Consider the following 20967-nt stretch of genomic DNA (forward strand, 5'->3'; position numbering starts at 1 on the left):
AAATTCTAGTTTCCATTGTACAGTAATAGCTTTTGTTTTTTTTTTGTAACGATAATCCATGTAACTGAATAACATGGATTAAATTAGGAACATTTTTGGTTTTTGTAATGCAAAGTTTATTATTAATTTGTATGTTTCCTAACGATCAAGTGGTTATGTTTTTCAAGTTAAACATAACATACACTTAACGAAAATTCACACTAGTGAGTATACTGTAGATTCAATGTTATAATAATACATAACACATGCTATAACGTAATTTAAACGTTGTATTGGAGTTTGAAATGTCTTAGAGATGATTGAATACTGAGTTGTAGCTTCAATCACACTTATGTATACGACGGAAGTAACCAACTTTGCTGCCAGCGTTACTGCAAAACAAACAAAAAGTGACCATGATAACCAACAAGATACTTCGCTCAGTAGTTAATTTTGTACTGTGGGTAGTTTCTATGTTAATGTTACCAAACTGACCGTATTGCGTACATAGTTAGTGATATGAGAACATGATCTGTAGTAATGAGATACTTTTTACATTATTTGAAATTACAAAACATACAAAGAGCCATTAGGAGTGACTATAGAATATCAATTTAGGTGAATGCAAAGAAACATATGCCTCTTATCAAAAAGACACCTAAAGGTGTTTACTTAAGCTTTACATATATATTTTGTGAGGGCTTTGGTACTTGTGGTTATACCAATAAATATATATATACTATTGAAACCAAACAAAAATATTTTAATTTCAAAATCATTTAGATTTGATAAATATATAGTGTAAAAAAGGCCAAGAAAATATTACATTAAACAATCAAAGATAGAGAAAAAATATGTTAGGGTAAACTTTGAATTAACAATACTTTTAATTTAAACTACTTATTCAGAAAAAAACATAGCTTTTCAACCCCCTTAAGAAGAGGAATCCTTTATATACTAATTTCCCAGTGTGTTGATCATAAAAATAAACCAACAAGCAGCCGACGATTTTATCTTACGATTCAAATCGCATGCTTTCTAATAAATATTTATTAAGATATAAAAGTAATACCAAGGATTTCATAGATGTACCATGCACCTTATGTAGTTTGAAAATGTCTCATTTATTTGGATATAAAACTAATTTCAAACAAAACATAGAGTAACCCAGTTTTACAATTAAACCCACCAAATAAATACATTTTAATACAAGTGGACAACTCTAAATCAATAAATATATTAAAGTTATGTTATCAAAGTAAGTTTTCAATAAGTATAATTTAGCCATTTTTGTTATTTCAAATGTATTAGTATTTTTTCTAACTAAATTATATAAGTAGATTGAAACAGTATTGAATATTAAATATAAAAGTATTTTAGGTTTTTTTTTACGCAAACAAATAAAAGGGACCTTTTTTGATATTTTTTTAAGTAATGACAAGTGTATAATGAACATGGTTTACTAACATACTGTTATTATCGTAATGAGATCAGTTAGATAGAATCACAATAATTAACCTGGAAACGAGTTTCATAAAATCGTCAAGGGATCAGTAATTTAATATTTACTTGAGTAAAAAATCTACATTTTACTATTAATTGTTTTCCAAAACATGGTATCGCATACTGTAAACAAAAATTTAACTAGATATTGGAAATTTAATTCTGAAGCATAGCCAGTCAGACGTCTTATAAATTGTATGTGAGCTAAAAATTATGAGAAACACGTGAAATGTAATATTATTAACTTTGGATTTCTTTACGATGGAAAGATGGAAACCAAATTATTTTATTTATAAAATGACCACCTTCGGCGGTTGTCTGTAAAATCAGGCGCCCTTCTCTTTATGTCACATTCCCATAAGATTCATATCCTGGCGGAATATTTCATCCGCTAACGCTCCTATGTTTCTCCAATAACTATTTACTACTGATTTGGTTATTAAAATTATATATTTAACTGGACATCCCTCATATTATAACTCTATTGATTAAAGAAATTTTATTACACAATAATTCGCTTCGGATGATATATTCAACAACTTTATTCTGTGTTAGCAAGTTTATTTTATTGAATCGTCACTAGGAATAAGGATTAACTAGGGAACACTAGGGATAAGGGTGAGTTTTAATTGTCCCCCCCCCCCAACTTTTTTCTACATTTTTCAAATATCAATCCCAGACCACTTCCAAACATTGTTGGGTAGTAAGTACTTCATTTTGACAAGGTGGTCATTTCCGGCCGCCATCTTGGATCCGCCATATTGGATGCAACATTTTTTTTTCAAATGTAAAGGTGGGGTTGTGACCCATTATTTTGAACTAGATTTTACCCTAATTATAATGCCGCAAACCGTTTTTAAAAATCTTGATTCATTCTAAAGTTATGAGGGCTTTTTAAAATTTCATTTTTAGCCCATTTTAACATTGTGCATTTACAAACTAAGACCATAATCCCAAAATAGTGCTAGATAAAGATAAATATACACTACCAGTAATTGTTGACCTATTTCCACTTGGTTATGACTGATGTATTTTTTCGGTTGCCATATTGGATCCACCATTTTGAAATGTGATAAATTATTTTAAATATGAAGGTGGTGTTGTGACCCATCATTTTGAACTACCTTTCTAAGCTAAACTCAAAGCTGCAATCCATTTTTTGTTATCAAGTTTTATTTATGAAATATTGAAATTTTTTTGTTAAAAATGTCAATATTTTAAAATCATAAAATGAAAATAAAAAACGGATCATCGAATTAAGTTCAGCTTAAAAAAGTAGTTGGAAATGATGGGTCACAACACCACCTTCATATTTAAAATAATTTATCACATTCCAAAATGGCGGATCCAAGATGGCGGCCGAAAAAATACATTTGTCATAACGAAGTGAAAATAGGTTGACAATGACTGGTAGTGTATACTTATCTTTATCTAGCACTATTTTGAGATTATGGTCTTAGTTTGTAAATGCACAATGTTAAAATGGGCTAAAAATAAAGTTTTAAAAATCCCTCATAACTTTAGAATGAATCAAGATTTTTAAAAACGGTTTGCGGCATTGTAATTAGGGTAAAATCTAGTTCGAAATAATGGGTCACAACCCCTCCTTTACATTTGAAAAAAAATGTTGCATCCAATATGGCGGATCCAAGATGGCGGCCGGAAATGACCACCTTGTCAAAATGAAGTACTTACTACCCAACAATGTTTGGATTTGGTCTGAGATTGATATTTTAAAAAATGTAGAAAAAAGTTTGGGGGGGGACAATTAAAACTCACCCTGTATATTATTATTAATAATATGAATTATTATTAAAAACTTTAAATCTCAGATACCCATTTGATTTAAAAGTTTTGCGAATGCGTTTTCCAAATCTTAAATCTTTATCATACAAGTTGTATATAGTTGTGGAAATATCTTTTCTTACGTTTCTGTGATCTTTTACGTTTACCAAGGGAAAAATTAATACATTAATCTTAATATATAAAATTCTCGTGTCACAGTGTTTGTCTGCAAACTCCTCCGGAACGACTTCACCGATCGTTATGAAATTTGGTGTGTAAATTCTGTAGGTATGCGAATCGGACGTAAACTATTTCCCGTTTCGAAATTCTTAAAAGGGCTCCGCCCCAGTGGCTCTGGGGTTTCCCATGTTAACCTTATGAGGAATGGAATTAATGAATCTTAACAGCTGTTTCAATTAAACAAGTTGGTTCTGTTCTATGATGTTCAATAGCTTTAAAGTTACAAGGATTGCCAACAGGGTGCAGCACTATTATTTCTTTTACATTTATGACAACAGCTAATTTGCAACCAAAAGGTGAGTGAGCGTAGCGAACGAACTTCAACCTGGAGGCGAGTTAGCGTAGCGAACGAGCTAACCTGAAGGCAAGGGAGCGCAGCGAACGAGCTCCAACCTAAAGGTGAGTGAGCGTAGCGAACGAGCTCCAACCCAAAGGTGAGTGAGCGTAGCGAACGAACTTCAACCTGGAGGCGAGTTAGCGTAGCGAACGAGCTAACCTGAAGGCAAGGGAGCGCAGCGAACGAGCTCCAACCTAAAGGTGAGTGAGCGTAGCGAACGAGCTCCAACCCAAAGGTGAGTGAGCGTAGCGAACTAACTTCAACCAGGACGTGATTGAGCGATGCGAACGAGATCATCTTGAAAATTAAACGTAACGGTACTTTCTTTCCATCGGTCTGTCTTAGGGGAAACCTATAACTTAGGCGATACGAAGTTCTCCGGGTCAGCTAGTAAATGCTATAAAATTACGATCCGAAGTATCTAATGTAAGGACATGAATTTCACGTAAGATTGCCAGTTTTTTATTAATTGTTAAGCTTAAACCGATTTTTTCTTATGTCTAGCTTGTATATTAGAGAATCAGATGTCAGGATCAGAAAAGCTGATCTAGTGTGACAAACTGTCCAACAAATAGGGACAACTTGCCGTCGTAACACAAACAAACAGGTGGTATACATTTTCTCCCTTCGACTGTTTCCTCTCTACCGTTCTGTTGTTATGTAATCGATTTTTTGAGATTTATTAATTTGAACTTTAGTTGATTGAGCTAAGAATGACTAATGGTTTCCTGTAACAAAAAATTCAGCAAGACAAGACAGGCAAGGAGATTTTACTCAAAGTGACAACTCTACAAAGCTGGAAAATTTTCTTTGTATTATAATCTTTATGCAATGTGTTAAAGTATAACTTATTATTTTCATAGGCATTGATACTTTGTTTGGATACCGAAAATGCTTAACTTTACATTCACATATGTGGAAAAAATACACTGCTTTAAATATTATCCACTATAAGATTTATATATATATTAATCTAAAAATGTTCACGTAATTAATTAATAACACGTATAGTAAAACGAAATAATTGTGTATAAACAGTGGGAACTCACTATTAAATGGACATTTACACTGCAAACAAAAGGTAGTACTTTGAATATATTCTTTTACTAGATCTTGTCACCACTTTTGCATCCTAACATTCATAATTTTTATTGCTTTTGAACTTAAAACAAAAGGAAATCGTATTAAATAGAATAAATACAGTGAAAAGTGCAGTCGCATGGACGCAAAAGATTCGTTGCACTGTAAAGTAGGATATATATTATATCAAGTGGTTACATGCCTAGCTTTGAAACCCTACTACTGTATATCATTGTAATAAAACGTCACAAGACCCAATATGTCTCTTCAATTGCTCCTTACAGAGCAATAACAGCACATTTGGTCTGAAACGGTCTTACGTGGACTTAAAATGATCAAAAGATAGCAATAACGTGTCCTGTCGTTTTTGTTGTTGTAAATTACCATTGGATGATGTATACCTATTGTATTTTTTCTGGTTATATTGTAAGTAAAACATTGTAAATCATTGACAAATAATGTCCGACAACGCATTGTGGGGCATAGTTGTTAACATACCTGCAAATATTAATGAAACTGCAATTTACTTAGTAGCAAAGTTCATCTACAAACGTGAAATGACAAAGTTTGCCAAAGGATAAATCGAGATTTTATCGTCAATATGTATGCAAATGTAGACAGCTCGCGGACCCACGCCAGGTAGCGGGATGCAGTATGGAACTACCGTAGTTTGACACTTTTTATTTTGTGCACAACAAAGTAATGCTATTCCAAAAACATAATTGGAGAGCATCCTATGATGTTTTTAGAAAGCCCTAATATAAATTGGTTTTTGTTAATATACTCCACGAGACCATACGATTTGGTATATTGGACGTTTTGTGGACAGAGTTGTCTTTGAAAGCTCGAAACTAATGTTACGGTGCATCATTAGTTCTACTATGTTACATAATTGTGTAGGGAACGTTAAAACAGAGACAACTTGATAAACTTAATTTAAAATATCTTCAAACAATGTATTTCTTTTTTTTATTTATTTCTTTAGTATTTTTTCTGATTTTCTTCTCATGAAGTTTTACGAGGAAAGATAAAAGTGACTAAATATACATTGTTATTTTTTATAATTCCATAAAGATTATTTTTAGGTAGAACAATTTCATAAAGCGTAGTATTTTCCAAAATTGATGACATGAAAACTAAAACATTCAGTAGGTAAATAACAGAAACGAACCATACGAACCAATATAAACAACCTGAATATTTTGTTTATTTGTATTGTTTGGTTAATCTATTTCAGACTTATATTAATTTTACAATTTGGTGATAATGGTGTAATGTCACATCAATACTTATGGAGTAGTTATTTTGAAATTAAACAGAACAAAAAGTCAATCGCATTACATAAAAGCTTGGCTTAAACCTTGACTCGGATACGAAACGGTCTAATAGGAAGGAGCTAGGTATTCTAGTGTTGGAGCGCGGGATGTCGGCCCTCGAGGTCCAAGGTTTAAATCAAACCAATGACAAATTAGTTTTACAAACGATAATGCGGCAAGCTCAAATTCTAGCCTGAAGTCACTTAAAAACATTCATGCGCTAAGCATAATTAAAAAATAACAATAACAAATATTAAGAATAATGAAATTGGCTCCCTACTGTAGAATTCAATATCGCAACGTGATATGAAAACTCTGCAAACGACGGAAGTTTCAGAAATACTGTTGAATAACTGTATGTGGATAGTTTCCTGTTATACAAACAATACACTCGAGGAGATTTGTTAAATATTAGATTTTTTCGGCAGAATAGTTAAAATTAACCTTTCAATGTTGTTTTCTGTTATGGTGACTATTATACATTTTGAAGGTTTGCATTCAATTAATGTTAAATTGTAGCTTTGAATTTCCTCAAACGTGTTTGAATGGTAGCCAAACAATTATCTCAACTTAGGTATTTACTTAACATTTTTAACAATAAATCAAACTCAATGCATTGATCTACTTATAATCATTTAACGTTGCTTGGAAAACAATTTTGGTCATTACACCACAGTACAAAATAATAGTACACAGCTTATGATGAGATTCTAGGAACTCGTAGTATACTTGTATACTCAACCAAGCTTGAAAAAGCAATAGAATATTTAAAATGTTTAAAAGTTATTGGTCCAAAACACCAAATAACTACTGTTTATTACTTAAGTCGTGGATTTATAAAGACTCCACATAAGCAAAACCTGTGGTTTATTTCGTAAAATTTGTTTTGATTTTACATTTCTCCCCAGATTCTCCGACTACCTTAATTAATTTGGTGCACCATAAGAGAAAACTAATTATTATTGTCCTTTAGTTAGCAATACTCTTTTACAGAACAAACTTGTAGATGTTACAACCATAGGAAATGTAAATTGAAGGGTTTAAAATTAGAATATAAATTAAAGGTCTTGGTCCCAGCGGGTCGGGATGGATATCATATTACGTCAAAGTCTTACAGAAAATGAAAATAATGAAAAATATCTTCCATTTAAAATGCATTGGGATTGAAAACACCTGCTATGTTTACAAACCCCAGGCATATGCCACAAATGTATTACTATATTTGCGTAAAGTGTGTTTCCTAATCAACAAATAATTTAGATAAACTAAAGAGATTTAAAAATGATCAACTTAAAATTTTCATAGCTGCTGCTTGAAAGATCATTTTTTGATTCTTAGTTTGTTTAAATATAACAATTAATGGTTTTACATTTGAGTTTTATGAAGACTTATGTCCTTACGTGCCACTAGTATTGATCAAATAGTTTGTATGTAGTTGTAGTATATACATTTTTTGTACGATGAATGTATCCAATTTTATGCAGAAATAGTTTGGCCATTGACTATATAACACTACCCTAGTGTTATATAGTCAATGGTTTGGCTCAAGAATGCGTTTTTATAATTTTTTTAGATTTAATTATTCAATCCCGTATTTTTGTTTTACGTTTTACAAAATGTTTGAGTATACAACTGAATAAAAATGGAATGCAATGGTGAGCGTTAAAATGGTACGATATGATTGGCGTATCTTTATCTAAGACCAGCTGTCTTTTAACCTACATAGTTTATCAATCCTTAGTGACCAATGAACACTAGACCCAGTTTCGAACGTCAAACACTTCCATCTTTTCTCAAGATTGACCCGGTAAGATTTTGATCCATATGCATCAGGCAAGTACTATAACCACTCAGCTACCCAGCAATATTTGAATTATGTTCAACCAGAACTATATGATAACTAAGCTATGCTACAAATAACTCAAAACGTTCTTCGTCCCTAAAAATGAGCAAAATAAAATACACGACCTTTAGAATCACATTTAATGTTAAGTTTGACATGAGCCTCTCCCAACACATGATATAACCTTACCTGACATCTCCAGAGGAACTTTCACTGTAAGTCTAAAGAACATGTTTATTTAGGTAGCTTGTTTATCATTCTATTTGAAATGGAAAGTCATATAAAATGTCACAATGTATACAATAAATTAAAAAGGCATATTTGTACGATTAAAATTAATTTACCACATAACATGTTATATGACGTCATAGAAATAAATTGTTAGCTATATCTAGTTGTATACATGTTTACCAATTATTTACCACGTAAAGCTATTTTATATTGTGTTTTACTTTGAAGGTTTCCTTTATTCTATCTTGCCAGTTTTTATTATGTAAAGCAGCACTGTGCTTTAAGGAAGGGCAAAAATGATATATTCATTGCCTTTAAACTGACATAAATAGATGTCACCAATATAATAATTGTTTTTTACACAAACAGTATTTACTAACGTTGTACTAATATGCGTTGTAACAAGTTCATGGATTTAGACAATATAGCGAATGCCTTTCAAGTATATGTATTATTTAATATTAGGGTTGAATTAATAATTGTAAAAAACAAAATGTGTTAAAAACTACTTATGAGCAAGACTTGTATATAATATGGGAATCGAGATTGGGAGACGATAGCAAATTACTGATTGGCCGTTCTATTGATTTAACGATAACAGTTTCCTTTTGTTGCTTTGACACCTCGTTTATATCTGTCAAAACTATAACTTACATCAAGGTAGTGTCAAAACTTAAAAACTATTAGAGGAACAAGCTACATGTTTGTATTCACAAGTTATATAACAAATATGCGAGTCTTAGACTAAGCACTTTGAAAATATCACAAACTACTTTACTGATCACGAACTTGGAAATGAATTCATCATACCTTTTCTGTACTTGCACATATTGGTACTTTGGGATCAGCCATAAATCTACCACTAAAGCAAGATCTGCATATTATCTAATTTGCTGTAAATGCATGAGTATATCAGCACTCTACTTACATGGACCTAGGAATATTTAACTAACTCTACTAAGAATCACGCCATTTTCCATGTTAAGAATATTATTTGTAAATAGGATTTTTTATTTGCCGTATTTGTACAGCCCTTATAATTTCAGATATTAAAAGTCATTGCATTGTAGGTATTCTGACAGATGTATGATGTAAATGGATACATATACTTTTCTAATATACAACCGAGAGCTGGAGGTAACGGTGGAATGTGAACATTCTTTGGGACAATTTAGAGGCATTACGTAAAGTTCATATAATCCTTGCCAAGTTTACTTCTTATTTTTATTTTTATTTTACATATATTATCCCAAAAAGTAGGGGTGTGGTCACCACAGACTCACCCCCTTAGATCCACTCATGCTTGACTGTAAATAGTGGCATTTTTGTCAAAGGAAACTATTCCAAAATAAATTATTCAAAATACTTAGAATTTAAGAAGGTAAATCAGAAAACAAGTATACAAGTAAAACGCAATTTAACAACAAAGTTATAAAAACGCCCCAACTTACTTTTCCACGTGTCCCCACGGGTTGCCGGCAAATTCGCTGGCCGCCGGATCCAGCGGAGCTAGTGAAAGTTGAAATCCACAGGAAGGCATGGGGATACTGCTCCGGTGCGGTGAAACAGCCGGTCCGACTGGAAAATGCTACCGTACGGCGAAACCGCCGGATTATTTAAAAGCCCAAGTTAAGCCAAGCAACAATAATTATTATTGTCCACGAATAGACGGCAAGTTTACTTACAAAGTTGGCTCTGTAAGGTTTTGTTAACTTAGTTTCTTGTTGTTCTTTTCATAACAAATAGGCTTCGGTTTTGTGGACTTCGCACGAATCAACGAAGTTACAACCTTCAATGATAAAACTATAATTTCGTATGTGATAACCTTTTTTCTCTACTCATTTCATATGTAGATTATAACAAATATAGTTTGGTGAATCTAGCTTATACTGATCAAGTAGGCTCTAAACTGATCGGATCAAGTTCCTAGACCTAATATATTATGAGATAAAGTCCAGTACTGAGTAAGCCTCTAGCATGAAAGTATGATCTCTTGAGGTAATTATCCAGTTCTCTCAACATTGATTGTTTCTGAGAAGACAACATAATAATCGAAGCTTTGAACCGTATGTTATATAAGTTTACATAAGGTTAATTTTTGAGAAAGAAACTGTTGTATAGTTTATTAATGAATACATAAAAGAAACCATATCTACGTGCTTATTATAGGTTAACTTACTGGAATGGGTACACGGAATTGGCAAACTCTGGAACTCCCTAACCCCATGTTAAATGCCCTATCTTAAAATTTGGTCGATGAGCGGAACTCGCTAACTTGTTCGGTTTCGGAATTGGCTAACTCCGGAACTCGCTCTAGAGCCGAGTAAGCAACTTCCGTACTAGGACAGATTTCGCTAACTCGGTCCCTCGGCGGAACTCGCAAACTCCAAATTAGAAGCCTAGTGCGCCGGCCAATGAGAGCCAAGCACGAAGATTGTTCGTCAGTGTTGCCGAAGTCGTACCTACGATCGTATCGGTACCATAATGTCGTATCCAACAAATAATTCGGAGTAAGAGCAATGTGGGTGATGAAAAGTATATTGAGAAGTAGGCTATGTTAATTATTATTGTTATGATTATTATAAGAGTGGAAAATGCATTAAATAGTCGTATTTCAATCGTTGTTTTTCGTTTATAAAGATAGTACGTTTGGAACTTTTGTTGATGAAATATATATTTTCATATGCGGTAATTTGTTAATTTTTTTCAAATTTATTACATTAAATCTGTTAAGTAGTGCAAATAAAGTTATCAAGTTCGTATTTTCTAAACTGGGTTTGTAACCTTGAATTCTTGTCCTTTTCCTTTAAGCTGTAATATATTACTCTTTAATGGCCTATTATATCTGTCATGTGGATGTTAACGCTAGTGATGATACTTATTATTACGTACTATTCTGTATTATTGCCGAAATAATTCAGAATCCTAATGTTAATAACAAATAAAATATGCTCGGTATTTGTACAGGTACACCCGTACTAGCAAACATTGATATAACTAATTGAAATCTGAAACGTTAACAAAGTATGACTATATTTCGTCTTTACTTTAGCCTAACAAAGGAATTTAAATGTTGTTACATATAATAATGTTGCTGGGAAAATATAAACTATTTACAGAAATTGAAGCAGTATGCATATAAAAGTCTCTCCTCTTCAAGGCAACCAACAATTAGAAATTGTTAAAATATTAACTTAACTTACATTAGGTAATTTCCATAGACATGCTATCCCTAGAATTATGATTATAAAACTACCGATCAACTTTACGTATGTTATTCCTTAACTTCACATCTGAAATGCATTGTATTAAGTGTTAATAGATCTTATATATTTAAAAACATTTGTTTTTATTTTTTGAGTTCGTTTGGCTCTGTGCTACCCTACCGACTTTCATGATTGAGGTCTCAAATTGAAGGGATGCACACACAGATTTCCCATCAAGCTTCGGCATATCCCTTATGAACAATTTTATATAGCCGTATATTTTTTTCTGGCTATATTTGATTTTGAACCAAATATAACCAGATATGACCATACATGGAATCCCCCATATATGGACACTTTTAAATCAAAAATATATACTCGTACATTAGTACAAAAAAACATAATCAAAACTATTTAAAACTACCTATTGTACTCGTGTTTTGCAACGGGAAGAGGAGACGAAATAGAAACATTTTCATCTTTACATCTGTTGATAAAATATTTACACATACGCTAACACTTTTCGATACAAAATTAATTCTATGGACTTTATAGGAGCATTTAAGGCGTTTTGATCTGGTAAGTAGCGGATACCACAATTTTGGTGTTGTTTAATTTTAAATCTTGTCTAGATTATATCTTTTTCTTTTTTTACTTTTTTAATTTCAATCTTGAAGTTGCAAAACTACCAATTAATAAATGTAAATAAACAATTTTTATGTCAATATTCTTTGAATTAAATTACAAATCCTTCCATCTTTACACACAATAAATCATAGGCAACACCAACATCAGCTGTTATAAACTTAAAATATTGTGCCTCATCAATTGTCTTTTAAAATGTTAAAGAAACTATATCCATACCATAAAAAGTTTAAACTGTGGAAATAAAAGGAACTGCAAAAACATATGTTAACGCTATTAGTATAGGCATGGATAAAACAGGATTTGGGAACTGAAACTGGATATGAAACTGGGATATGAAACTGTCATAACATAACCAAACCAACCAAACATGCTGATAATGGAAAATATTGGACAAAAATTAGTGCCACCAGTGGGATTTGAACCTAGCATCCGTGGATATACAGTAGAATACAGCCCCTTATTAGAATATAATATTCCAATAAGTGTATGTGTTTCATTTGAAACATTAATATTTTAAACATATTGGTTGATAGCAAGATAGATATGTAATCAGTCATCTTACACACGAGAATATTTAATTCCTAAAATGAAGAAATACATGTTTCTTTCCCAAATACAGCCCTACCATACATCACAACTGGAATAATTTAATTTTTAAGAATTAGTTTAAAATATAAAAATAACATAAAATCATTTAGGTTGTGAAAATTATATTGATGGTTAGTCTATAGCCGACTTTTTTCTAATTTACTTAATATTGCGTTAATATTTCTTAAAACTTAAAACTATCGACAACGGCTATGCTCAGCATGTCTATTGTAATTCTTCTAAGCTGTATATGTCTTATTATAAACAAATCTTATTTGTAAACCTTAACTGTTACTATGGACGTCACACGGGTTACCGTGGTAATTAAAAGCAATTCAATATAACTTACACACACAACAATTAAACACACATTTCAATAATTAAATTGTCAATTATCAAAGTCAAAATAAGAATAGTCAATTTCAGTACAACATTTCAATCACTATTTATTTACTCTTCATTTTACAATATTAAAACATTGGATGATTAATCTTCACAAATAAATCATACAGCAGAAATATAAAGAATAAACAATGGTCATATATGAAATTAGTCATTAAAATTAAATTCAAGTTAAAAATGATCGGAGTAATCCTATATCTTTTGGATCTTGACTTTGGCGCATTATATGTCCCAAACAATTGGACAAAATACGCAACACCATATATAATGCACCACCTGATATTTACACACCCTTAACACCAGCATAAGCTCACAACAATTAAACACACATTTAAAATTTAAAGTTAAATTAAATTCAAGTTAAAAATGCTCGGAGTAATCCTATATCTTTTGGATCTTGGATTCGGCGCATTGTGCGCCCCATTCCACTGGACGACATGGGCCATACTGTTTATACTGCGGGGAATGATACTTTCCCAACTCCCATAACACCAGTATAAGCTCCCAGAGGATAAGAGGAGCTTGAGGATACCAGCATATGGATAGCTGCATATGGATACCAGCATATGGATAGCGGCATATGGATACCAGCATACGGATAGCGGCATATGGATACCAGCATACGGATAGCGGCATATGGATACCAGCGTACGCATACCATCATAATGAATAACTCTCTAAATTCAAATTCAAGTTCAAGTTGGTTAAATTGTCTCAAGAAACACAATAAAACTAATAAAACAACAATAAAGACAACATAAAACAGTTTTATTTGTAACTATAATATTTTAATAAAGACATAGTTATAACATTTGACTGTATTGAATGTATTCATGTAAATACCAATAATGAATAAAGATTATTTGATTTTATTTTATTTGATGAATCAACGATCATAATTTCTCTTACGAATTTCAAATATACTAGTGGCTTGTAGGGACACAAGTCCCTAAAAATCTCAAATGTAAAACAACTTATTGTAATTCCGGTATTTAAACAAACTCAGAATAACATTATCTATGTGCCAGGATATGTATCCCTTTGTACACCATATATTTTGTGTAAAAAACAGTTTGTTGTTCGCCATTGTTTGCTTATTTGTTGTTGTTATTTTCAATAAATAATTCGAATCACTCCAAAAGTTTAACATGAAAAGTCAGCAAACATATAATTGTTTGTGAATAAATACTGGTTTACTATAGGTAGCTTATTATCTTGTGGTTAATGAGGATAAATAAAAGCTTCCCTGAAAAGTTTGTTTAAAAGTCATTATACCATAAAGTTGACTTCATCATGGCAATAAAGTAAATTTTATTTTCACCCATTGTATAACTATAATTATAATTATTATTCTATAAAATAATTATGTATGAGTGTAAAAATGTTTGGTAACAGTTAAAGCTCGACAAGGTTATAGTGATTCTGCAATTCAAACGGCAAGAGTTAACCGACCACAGTATGACATGGCCTTGGCCCGGCACCTATAGAAATGGAACGACACCACGAGGGAGAATAATTTTAATTTGAATTAATACTATATAAGCATAAAAGTAGCAGTACAACAGAATTAATACACCGCGAAAATTATGGGTAGGGCCACTCCAAACATTCTAAAGAACATACTTCTCTTCGTACATCAAATTTTCATTAGAGTTATCAATAATATATAATCAGTATATTATATATGTATATCAGCAAGTATGCATATGCTGGTATCCATATGCTGGTATCCACATGCCGCTATCCGTATGCTGGTATCCATATGCCGCTATCCACATGCTGGTATCTAGGGTTTGATTTAAGATTATCGGCTTTCCGATTCTTTGATTTACCCTATGCGTGTGACAAAAGCCACTTATGCATTTTGTGTCGACAAAAAGGGAGTGAGAACCAAGTTTGCCATAATTCTTCTAAGTGTTTTGTTTCGAAGGGCATCTGTCTATGTCTCACATAGTACATATTAAACCCCACAATTTTGAAGTAAAAACCTAAATACTGTACAGTACTTGTTCTTTCAAAATTTAAATTTAAAAAAATGTTGTGCATTGTAAACCTAACTAATATTTGAAATAACCTGAATCTTAAAGCTAAATTATTTCGTACTTATCTTAAAAGATTCAGGTTTTTCCCATTACCTATTGGAACGGTCCGTGGTCTAAGGGGTAAGAAAAAACTCAGCTAATTTGTAATTAAATATTTATTTTTAATTGAATTTGATTGATATAGGCATTGGCAATTTTATTACATGATATAGCTGAATCGGTAAAGAACACAAATTACATTTCTCCGCGTAAACTAAAGCAAGATGGTACATCCCATGGTTTTTAAACATTTAATAAGTAACAAAATCAACGCCACCTGTATCTTAATAGACAAATAAAGAAATGCGTTGAATAACTATACCAATTTAAATAACGAGTTCGTAGCGTGCGTGGGCTGTAGTCTAGCGGTCGTCGCACCTTCTAGGAGTTGAGCGTTGAGTTCGTAGCGTGCGTGGGCTGTAGTCTAGCGGTCGTCGCGCCTTCTAGGAGTTGAGCGTTGAGTTCGTAGCGTGCGTGGGCTGTAGTCTAGCGGTCGTCGCGCCTTCTAGGAGTTGAGCGTTGAGTTCGTAGCGTGCGTGGGCTGTAGTCTAGCGGTCGTCGCGCCTTCTAGGAGTTGAGCGTTGAGTTCGTAGCGTGCGTGGGCTGTAGTCAAGCGGTCGTCGCACCTTCTAGGAGTTCGTAGCGTGCGTGGGCTGTAGTCAAGCGGTCGTCGCGCCTTCTAGGAGTTCGTAGCGTGCGTGGGCTGTAGTCAAGCGGTCGTCGCACCTTCTAGGAGTTCGTAGCGTGCGTGGGCTGTAGTCAAGCGGTCGTCGCACCTTCTAGGAGTTCGTAGCGTGCGTGGGCTGTAGTCAAGCGGTCGTCGCGCCTTCTAGGAGTTCGTAGCGTGCGTGGGCTGTAGTCTAGCGGTCGTCGCGCCTTCTAGGAGTTGAGCGTTGCGTGTTGGACGATGTCTAAAACAATAATTAAAATGCTATGAAATTCTATTAACATTTAAATAATACTCAAAAGTCCAGAACAGATTAAAAATAGTTCAAATGTTTTAAATATGCTGTTTCAAAAGCGAACGGTCAATTATTTTCATGAATGAAAGTTAATAGTAATTCAAGAATATACAATGTTTCAAACATCTACAACAACTCTGAGACGCCAGGAAATTGGCTCGGTTGGATGCTCAATAAAATCATCATCCTAAACTACAACTTAACTTCCGGATGGCTAGAGCATCCTGTAGAGTTGGCCTACGATACTTTGAACCACATAGATACTACACCTTACAAACTACGGAACTGATAAAATGGTTAGAAATCGGCATTTCTACTCTGTAGTCTCAGGATGAAATGTTGCTAACTTAAAAGGGCAATAAATGCCAATTCATCTGTTAAACGAAGTTAAAATTACTGTGGCAAATATAGATGTACTGTCAAAGATGTCCCAGGATGGTGTTCTTAACACTACATTTGCTTTATCCTTTACATCACCGAAAACTCTCATCCGGGCATGTTGCACAGATTGAGATTCCTTAGGAAAATTAAGAAAACCACTTAGATAAATATATCTCTGAGCGAATATAGGTTTAATAAGGTTTAAATATATCAGCCACTTGTAAACGCCATTCACATTCATTCACCTCTACCAACATAGTATATCTACTGTTCTAATAATTTGACTATAAAACATTTCTAAATATTGACCCAGCCATTCCCTAACTCCAACACATTAATCCAGTTGATTCAGAAATTAAAAAAGGTTATTGGTTTTTATTTAAAAATAAAAACTACATGTCACATGTCAGTATAATTGTATATTGTTCGTTGTAATGTCCCTTTTAGCAGTATTTAAATGTGTATTATTGTCAGTAGCTTTGAATCAAATGAGTATTTTTTCAAGGCTCAAAAACTTAAAAAAATATTGTAACATGGCAGGTAGATGGATATAGTTTTAAAACTATTTATGACAGGACCAGTAGGTGGTGATCTTTTAAAAAAGGCGTCCTTTTCCCTTTGGTATTGCGTTCCTGGTGGCCAACATCTACTCACATGTCTCCAATATTCCCATACTAATGCATTTTAAATGTATACAACCATTAAATCAAATATTACCATTCCATTAGAATATTGATTGAAGAATTAGTCAGTCATAATAATTACAAATATTTGATCCCCTTGTTCAACGTATGACGTGGGATTTTCAGTTACCAATAATATGTTCTGAAATTAAAAACAGTCGATAAGTGAATCTTACGTAGTCTATTAAAGTGTTATAACCTGATACAACGCAACGAAAGGTCCATAGTATCGAGAAAACTGGCCACCAACCAGAGAAACCTTGTCGTTGTAACACAAACAAACAGGTGGTATAATTTATCTACTTGGTGCCGTTGCTAACCCAACGTTATCTCCGCAGTTTGTAGCCACTTTTCGTGGGATTCATTACTTTTTCCTCCAAGTGATTTAGCAGTGAATCACGTGACCAATTAACTGTGATTCAATTGCTAGACATTAAACTCGATAAGATGCACTACAACCTTGTATTTCATTACGTAGATGGCAAAACAAACTATTAATATCTGACACAATAAAAAAGTTAAGTCATATGAGAATGTATGGTTCGTTGTATCCTACAGTACAGTAGATATTATATTATATCCAAGTGGTTTCATACTAATCTTAGAACCCCCCTTCATCTTTGTAATAAATAATAAATACTATAAGACCCAATATGTTTCTACAAATGGCTCTTTTAGGGTAATTAGAGCACAGTAGGTCTGAAATGGTCTTACGTGGACGTTAATAATCAATTTTTGAATATGGAAGTGTTTGGATACCAATTATTATTTACACATTTATCTCAATAAATCTCCATTCATATTGTCATTTAAAATTATTTCATCATTAAATTTGTTTTTATTATTAGTTTCGTAATTTCGTAACGTTTTGTTTTACATAATTATTTCGTCTTTACATAATGTTCACAAGCAGTGTGTAAGTTATTTAAACTGTAATCTGTTAAATCCTTGTAAAGTAATATGAAACGAAAAAGATTTAATGATTTCTTTCATTTGACATTTTCTAGGAGGAATTCAAGTACATTGTTCTAATTAAAAAGGTAGGATAAATAATGCTACACATACAATGGTGTAGTACAGTATATACCAATAGCTGTCTTCCATTGTGGAGATATTCAGCTAAAGATTATTTGCTCCAATGCAATATACAAGGAATAAGGCTCCCTGATTTGGAGACCTCAATAGTTTCCTTACCTTCTTAATTAGTGATCTTTTAGCATTACTTTGTACCTAAGTGCAAATTGACTAGAATGCTGCAACCAGTAGTAAAACAATGTTAACAAAAACATGTTTTTTTGGAAGGATTACATTTTATCAGGCGGGCTACTTAATTCCGTAATGTTTTATACTAATTATAATTTTATTACTGTTATTGTAGCCTTTAAAAGATACTACTTTTAATATATTGTTTAAATAACTTTATTACTGTATGTATTGTGAGGATCGACTTAAGAAACGCAATATTATATACTCCATTTTAATGTAGTATAAAACATACGTAATGTTAAGTTCGTATTGGTTTAAAACCTAATATTCGGTTGTTGACTAAACACGCTGAGAGTGTCTGTTCTGCGACATGTGATCCTACATGTTTATATGTTTACAGGACGTTTCACATGAGAGTACGTCCGAGTGTTGTTCTACCTCACATACAATGTTTACTATGCTTAGTTAACTGATGACATTGTACAGTAGGTCAACGAATAACAATAAAATAATATTCGTTAGTAATTTTCAAAGAACTATTTTTTATTCGCCATTTTGTTGTGGAATCGTTTATTTTTTCCAAAAAAGTATCTTATAAAGGTTATGTCATTTAATTATAAGAAAAGTCAATCATTGTGCACATCTCTTAAGGGCTACACAATCTTAAGATAGTCAATAGTATTCCTAACAATGTATATATGCCGTGTAAGTGGCCAAATAAAATAAAGGCAATTAATAATACAGTAAAAATCTTTTTGATAGACTAAAAATCTTTTAATTCACGATTCATTCTGATTTTTTACATAGCCTAGAACTAATGTAATATACTACTGAATAAAATATTATGATTATAAAGCTGTCTACAAGTATGTTTAAAGTGGTCACGTTCAAGGTCTGATGCTACGTTTTGGTCCAATCATGTGTCAAGGTAGGAGGCAGAACAAATCTCCGACATAAACTAATGCATGGACGGATCCTGAAGGCAGCGTACCGTTGTATTGAGATGTGCCTGACAAATTTTTACTTCTACTAGCATCTACCTTAGCCTTAAAAGATTCACAACTAGGCGTATAACCATACGTTTGAGCTTAGCTACTTTGAAAACCTTTTTGTGTTGTAAAATAGTTTTTGCCCTTTTTCCATGGAAGAATAAATACATAAAGCACCAAATGAATCCCTTTGTTCGTCTAATAAAATACAATTGAGCATATCAACTGCATTTTACCTATTGAACGTAATGTGAATATAGTGACATGAATATAATATTGGATACTGATTTCAACAAGGACAAATTGAGAAAAGTGTATTATTTATATAATTTAAGATGGGGACTATGTACAATGTAACTAAAAAAACTACTATGTAAGTACTTTAACCCAAATTTGAGTGAATGATGAGTTCAAAATGAAGTGTAATATATTGTCCGGCTTTGTTTTTGACTAAGACCAGCTGTTCATCTCTAAGGACCATTTATTCAGGACACATTTTTCTTAGGATATAACTGATATTCAATACACCTTAAAATACGCTAGTAATATTAACTGTTGTTTACATTACACAATCGAAATGCAATTTTAAGAATAATTTTGAGGCTATCAACTAAGATAAGATAGATTAGGTGGTGGCGTTAAGGTAAGGTGTTGACAATAGGCAGTTTACGGTTCCAATCCGAGGAACAGAGCCAATCTAGTAATTGGCTGAGCCATTGAGTTGCCCAACTCTTGTTCTCACTTGACTGATTTGTGTGATACTACTATTTACTGCTTTTGTATCTCAAAGCATCCTCCCTTTGTACTTTCGGTTAAGGTAGTGCATTTGAAGATAAGTCTTAGTATTCCTATATCTATTCATTTGCTTCATCTTCAAATCGCTTATCTATTTACGAGCAACTTAAACATGTTCCATCATGTTGTACTAACCAATTGATATAAACCAAATTTTCTAAAGATTTGAAGGGTTTGATTGAGCTTCTTCAATTTTATATTTAAATTGCAATGTGTTAGGAATAGTGGTTGTCCATTACAGCTTACAGTATAGCAATTCTGTAAATAAACAATAATACAGAAAATGATATTCCATTAGATTAAATCTTGTTTAACCCATAACAAAAATAATCCTGTAATTGTTTTATAAACCGTGTATATAGTTTTGAAGTTTACGTGTATTTAGTATACAATCATGCTTTGGCCACTTCTACGGGTAATTAACATAGTATAAAGGTTATCCATCTATAATTTATTTAAAACTTTTGTTATCGTAAGTAAAATAATAATAAGCATAATAAAAGTGTTCCACTTGTACTGAATCGGCCAATTTAGGTGAGATATGAAACTCTGCAAGCGACGCGAATATCAAGAAAGATTATTAATTACTGGACGTAGAAAACTTCCTGGAATACAAGCAATTTAATCAATGTCATGAGTTTGATTTGTATCCCAATGAATGTAGAACCAAATAAACCATTCATTTTAAAATTTATATTTTAAAATTAATATT

Source organism: Macrosteles quadrilineatus, unplaced genomic scaffold (genome assembly GCF_028750875.1).
Source record: "Macrosteles quadrilineatus isolate MER2022 unplaced genomic scaffold, UCM_ALF_1.0 Scaffold_9__3_contigs__length_116548681, whole genome shotgun sequence".
Classification (NCBI taxonomy): domain Eukaryota; kingdom Metazoa; phylum Arthropoda; class Insecta; order Hemiptera; family Cicadellidae; genus Macrosteles; species Macrosteles quadrilineatus.